Raw genomic sequence first — 6,700 nt, 5'->3', positions numbered from 1 at the left:
CTGTTTTCTGTAGGTGTATATGTTCCTTTGTTTGGTGACCTTAGTTTATTGTTACCAGAACTTACTAAACGTGATTCCTTGTCTACATAAACGTTATTTTTTTCCACTTAATAGTGAGGGTTGCAATGCAAGGACACTTTCACATATTCCTGGGAATACTCATGAACAAATGTAAAGGAATGCCGTGTGAAATGAATAAATATTGGCAACAGAGTAGAGAAAATAGACTTCTGAAAGTACAACACATTTAAAATAAATTTAATTTTTATGAATTTATACCTTATTTAAGGCCTGCTTATATAAAATATATTATTGAAAGCCCATTTTGTTATATAAAATATTTTCCTTACAGTACTTTATAACCAAAATCATATAGTAATTTACAGAAGGAAGTGATGGGGAACAATATTTAAAACTAAATTTAGGAAGAGGAGGCATCTTTTTTTTTTTTTTTTTTTCTTTTCTTGAGACAGGGTCTCCGTCTGTCACCAAGGCTGGAGTGCATTTGCAGTGTTGGCTCACTCACTGAAACTTTCCTCATGTTCTCAAATTCAAGCAATTCTCCCACCTCAGCCTCCCAAGTAGTTGGGACTATAGGCACATCCAACCATGGCCTGCTAATATTTTTGTATTTTATTTTTTTTTGGTAGAGACAGGGTTTCACCATGTTGGAGAGGCTTGTCTTGAACTCCTGACCTCAGGTGATCTGCCCACCTTGGCCTCCCAAGGTGTTGGGATTAAAGGTTTGAGCCACTGAGCCCTCTTGCATAGGAAGAGGAGATATCTATGTTGTTTCCTAAAAAGCAAAAAAACCATATAGAAAAAAATATATAGGCATATGTATTGAAAAATGCACACAAATAATCAAAAATAAGTAGAAATATATAGAGGATTGCTTTCATCATAACATATCCAATATCTGAGACACATTTAGGTTGATACCCAATAATTGTATTAAATGTCAGGTGATAAAACTGTAAAAAGAATAATTTTTACTTAATTAAAACACATCTGAATATTTGTGCTATCATTTGATTAGTTCTCTGGTTTTATTGTTAATGAAGCCACTAAACAACATCTACCGTATTGCTTATTCAACTATAACTTAATCGATTGAGACTCATCCTTGAGAAGTGGAGGAGAGGCGGAGGGAACAGTGAAGAAACATCCATCACTGCTGTTCACAGCATTCTTGTTATGGCTGCCAACAAACCATGTGGGAATGAAGGTCAAGGACTATTGAGGGAGGACTTGGAAATGACTAGGGCATGTCCAAGGCATAACAGAGTGAGCCCTCTGTGCAAATGCATAAAGAAAATTGAAATTTTATGTTTTCTTCTCATCAATGTAATTCTTCCATCATTCCACATTCCTCTGGCTAAATTGCCTTCTTTGTGGAATATGGTAGTCGTCGTCTTTCTGCAAGCTGCTAGACCACAACAGAATTTGAAAAACTGACTGTTGATGGATTGTAGTTGGGTAAAAAGTAAAAGAGGTGTTCGCAGGTATGTATTAGCCTTTTTATGTCTTGGTTTAGTTGACTTTATGATCTTTTAATTGCTTTATCTACTTCTTTTATTAGTATATAGAAGTAAATGAAAGAAGAAATAAAAACAATAACCAAGTATAAAATTAATGATACTCAAAGACAATTGAAAGATAATCAAGTATAAAATTAATGATACTCAAAGACAATCAAAAGCGTTTGAAGTAATAATTAGGATAATGAGGAAAAATCAGTTTTCAGTTTTCCATTGTGTTTTCTTGGTATATAATTGCCTTAAATCATCCTGATGCATATTGAACCATAAAAATTTAGACAGCTAAACAGGCTACTATGACTAGGAAAGTATCTGAGAGAAGTGCTAAAGAAAATCTGGCATATAAAGATGCAAAGAGTAAAGGAATTGATTTTTAATAAAGTTGGATGTCATAATCAAAACATACTCTTATTTCTTGATCGTTATTGTAAAATAAGTCAGTAAACCCTGCTGAAAATGTGCAGTGAGTTCTAATCTATTTTTTCAAACTGACTAGCAAAATATATTTTAGCATAGTTAATTAACCATAAAACACATTATTCACTGTTTTATTCAAAGATACTTGTGTAAAAACCTTGCTATCTATACCTGAAGCTGTAACTAAAAGAACAAACGTAAAACTGACTTTTCTTTCTGAGTCGTACAAATCATATAAAAACAATTCCACAAATTAAAGAAAATCATACCTCTTTGGCACTACACTTTTGTTTTATATGAGTATTACATTATCTCAAATATTATACCCAGGTTTAGCACTGAGATGTTCTTATTCTCACTTGACTGTACTTCAGTGTAATTTGCCCCTACTCAATAGTTCATTGTACACTGAGCTGCTAGCTAATGTCTTATTAATTTCAGTCTTGATCAGGGTTTCTGGGTCTACTTTAGGAGGCATTCCTTCACATGACATTCTCACATAGTCAACATTTTTCAATGGATTTTCTCTGCTAGAAATAGATTTGCATTCCTCATGAAGCTTTCGTCTTTGTCTCTGGGCCTTTGTTTACATTTTAGTAACAGATATTATTCTATGTTAACATGTATAAGGGGCCTAGCAGAGTAAATAACACACATAGGATGATCAATACACATAAAGTGACCAATGGTCCTGTTTTGCCTGGAACTTAACAGTTTTGTAGGACACAGGATTTTCAGTACTAGAGCCAAAAAAAAGAAAAAAAGAAAAAGAAAAATGAAAAACAATCAATCAGGCAAATTAGGAAGATTTGGTGACTTTAAATCTATATTTTCAATAAGGTAGAATTCCTTTACTCATACCTCTTTCAGTATTTCTTAAATAAAAAAAGATACCCCCTATCCTTGAAGCATTTGGAAGATTTGTGTTCATGAAATTCCCTTCATCTAAATGCCACAGTGTTCTCTCTTATAAATCATTGTATTGGCCCTGAGCCTTTGTACATAGCTATAAGTGGTTGTTTTGTCTGAGTGCTGTCGCTGATGGGCTTGTCAACCATGGCAATGAGCAGATACAAAAACACCTCCTTGTTTGTACTTGAGAATTTTAATGTATAAGGACCTGTACATTTTGGTTGTGGGGATCAAGTGAGGTCAGTGCCTAAAAATCGCAAAGCATTCTACTCAGTTACTATAGTTGGTTATTCAGTTTAAGCATTTTGTTTTGTTTTGTTTTCTCCATCCTGTGACTCAAGGATGTTGCCTAGTTGTGTTCATTCTCCCTTGGCTCATGGAAAGATTACAAAGGTCAAAGAAAACTTCTATGTCTACAGATAGGTTTTTGAAGCCATGCTAGGAAGATGGGCCAGAAAAAGTAGCGAGAGAAGGAAGCCATGCCGTGGCTGGGGACAAAGGTCATCTATATAATTGTAGATTCCAGTGCAAAATAAAAATGCAGGGCCCCTTGTTCAAAAAGAAGGAAAAATGCTTCATTCTTCCTTTTGTGATTTCGCTATAAACGGTCATAATGTTTTACAAATTTATCTTAATTTTTCACCCAGCACAGGGTTACTTAAGAACACAGGCCCTCACAAGTGCCTGGGGCCCAGCTCTGTAACTAGGCTCATGGGCCATGTTCCCAACCCTGACCCTGTTCACATCCATACCCAGAACCCCTCTGAGGATAGAGGGTGTCAGTGGTCATTGGTTGGAGACTGCGAAGCCAGCTTCCAAGAACTACTCCAGGGCAGGCCAGGCCAGAGAGCCCCAAGGCAAGACCATGTGTGTGTGTGTCAGTGCTCCAAGGTTCCGGGGCATGCTTTATTCCCCCATTATATGTCATTTTACAATTCAAATTTAAAGATAAATTTATTAAAAGTGTTAAGACAGCAACCAGAAAGCATCAAACCCCAAGTCTCTGACTGTGGAGCCCTTTCCAGTCGCACTGATCCCATAGCCATGAAGCTGCCCCTAGATGGGGGAGATTCTCTATGACTAGAATCCTGGAGAAGAATCTATGAGTTTTGCAGCTGACAGGGGAGTAAAAGGTATTCATGTTCAACTGCTGACAATAATTCTCTAAAGGAAAAGAAACTCAGAGGAGATGGACATCTAGAGAGACAGCTAACTGGTCTTTCTGAATCCCAAAACTGGTGAAAAATTATCTTGCTTAAATTTTACTTTAAAAGGTCATGTGACCTTGGACAGTAGAGATATCAGTGACAATGGCAACCTCAACATGTCCTTCCCAAGTTTCGGGCAAATGCACGATGATCTCAGATACTTGTTCAAGGGTACAGGGAAGCACCATTGCAAATGATAGCAATTTTTATTTCCAGGCATTCAAACAGGATGGCAGATGCAGATTTAATGTAATTTAGTGAAACTAATACAGTGATTTTTTTAATACACAGAGTTTGGAAATAATACTCAAGAGGAAATGGCTGCTTTGCTACAAATTTTGATATATTATTGTTTATATGAACAGCCAGTAATATTAATAACATTTAGTGTTTGATCATTATGCTACAGATGCTGTACTATTCATTTTATATGCATTATTTTACATAATACGTATAGCACCCATGTAAATGATGTAATGCTATTAACCCCCTTTTACACATAAGAAAATGAATACAGACAGCATTTAATGCATTCTCTAAAGTGATACATCTAGCAATTGTGGACTCAAGGTTTGACCGCAAATAAATAGGCTCCAGACCCTGTCATATGGACTATTAACTGGCTTATCTTTAAAATAAAATGAAGGTCTTTACTACATTTTACCTTCATTTCAATGTTGTTTATGTTTGTACCCAGCTGAGAACTGATGGTAGACACATGCAGAAAGCTGAAATTGGATCCCTTCCTTATACCTTATACAAAAATTAACTCCACATGGATTAAACATTTAAACACAAGACTTAACACCATAAAAACTCTAGAAGGAAACCTAGGCAATACCATTCAGGACATAGGCATGGGCAAGGACTTCATGATGAAAACACCAAAAGTAATGGCAACAAAAGCCAAAATAGACAAATGAGATCTAATTAAACTTAAGAGCTTCTGCACAGCAAAAGAAACAATTATTAGAGTGAACCAGCAACCAATAGAATGGGAAAAAATTTTTGCAGCCTACCCATCTGACAAAGGGCTAATATGCAGAATCTATAATGAGCTTAAACAAATTTATAAGAAAAAAACAACCCCATCAAAAAAATGGGCAAATGATATGAACAGATGCTTTTCAAAAGAAGAAATTTTGCAGCCAACAAACATAGGAAAGAATACTCATCATCACTGTCATTAGAGAAATGCAAATCAAAACCACGAGATACCACCTCATGCCAGTTAGAATGGCAATCATTAAAAAATCTGGAGACAAAAGATGCTGAAGAAGATCTAGAGAAATGGGAATACTTTTACACTTTTGGTGGGAGTGTAAATTCGTTCAACCATTGTGGAGGACAGTGTGGTGATCCCTCAAGGATCTAGAAATAGAAATACCATTTGACCCAGCAATCCCATTACTGAGTATATACCCAAAGGCTTGTAAATCATTCTGTTATAAAGTCACATGCATACTTATGTTCATTGTGGCACTGTTTACAATAGGAGAGGCTTGGAACTAACCCATATGCCCATCAATGATAGACTGAATAAAGAAAATGTGGCACATATACATAAGTAGGTGTTGAACAATGGGAACGCATGGACACAGGGAGGGGAACATAACACATTGGAGCCTATTTGGGGGTGGGGAGGCTAGGGGAGGAATAGCAGGGAGTGGGGGGATTGGGGAGGGATAACATTAGGAGAAATACCTAATGTAGTTGATGAGGGGATGGATGCAGCAAATCACCATCGCATGTGTATACCTATGTAACAATCCTGCACAATCTGTACATGTATCCCAGAACTTAAAGTATAGTAATAAATAAATAAATAATTGTATGAAAGAAAATAAATACAAACCTTAGACAAATTAAATGTAACATAGTTTAATTGAGCAAAGAACAATTAGCACATTGGGCAGTCCCTCAAAACCAGAATAGTTTCAGAAAGACTCAAGGGCTGTAATGTGACTGGAGAGGACTTATGGACAGAAAAAGGAAGGTGACCTACTGAAAATGGATGTGAGGTACAGAAACAGCCTATCTATTACAGCTTGGCATTTGCCTGATTTTAACACAGTTTGAATAGTTGGCTGCTTGTGAGAGGTTAAAGTCTGGCTTCTCTTATTGGCCGAACCTTGCCTACTTGTTACATTAGAAGGTTTCAGCATGTTTGTAAATCCTGTTAGGTCACTATGTATGGAGAACCTTAATGCCAAACTTACAAGGAGGCAGTTTTATATAACAGAGGGTATCTCCATCTTTGGCTCTAGAAGTAGATCAAATGATCTGGCCGTCTAAGCAGCACCAGAAGGCTAGTAGATAGCTCAGGAGTGAGTATATGGTACAAGTTAGTCCCCTTAGGGTTACTCTAAAGTACTGTAGTACTGTGTGTAAATGCTCTCTTCCTTTCAGGAACTGAAATGTGGAAGATATGTGTATTAATTTTTATTACTGCATTAAAAAGTTACCACAGGCCACGTACTGGTGGCTCATGCCTATAATCCCAGCATTTTGAGAGGCCAAGGCGAGCGGATCACCTGAGGTCAGGAGTTCAAGACCAGCATGTCCAACATGGTGGAAACCTGTCTCTACTAAGAATATTTGGAAAAAACTAAGCGAGCTATC

This window comes from Cebus imitator, unplaced genomic scaffold, assembly GCF_001604975.1.
Source record: "Cebus imitator isolate Cc_AM_T3 unplaced genomic scaffold, Cebus_imitator-1.0 Scaffold120, whole genome shotgun sequence".
In the NCBI taxonomy this organism is placed as follows: domain Eukaryota; kingdom Metazoa; phylum Chordata; class Mammalia; order Primates; family Cebidae; genus Cebus; species Cebus imitator.
This window is presented reverse-complemented; position numbering follows the sequence as displayed.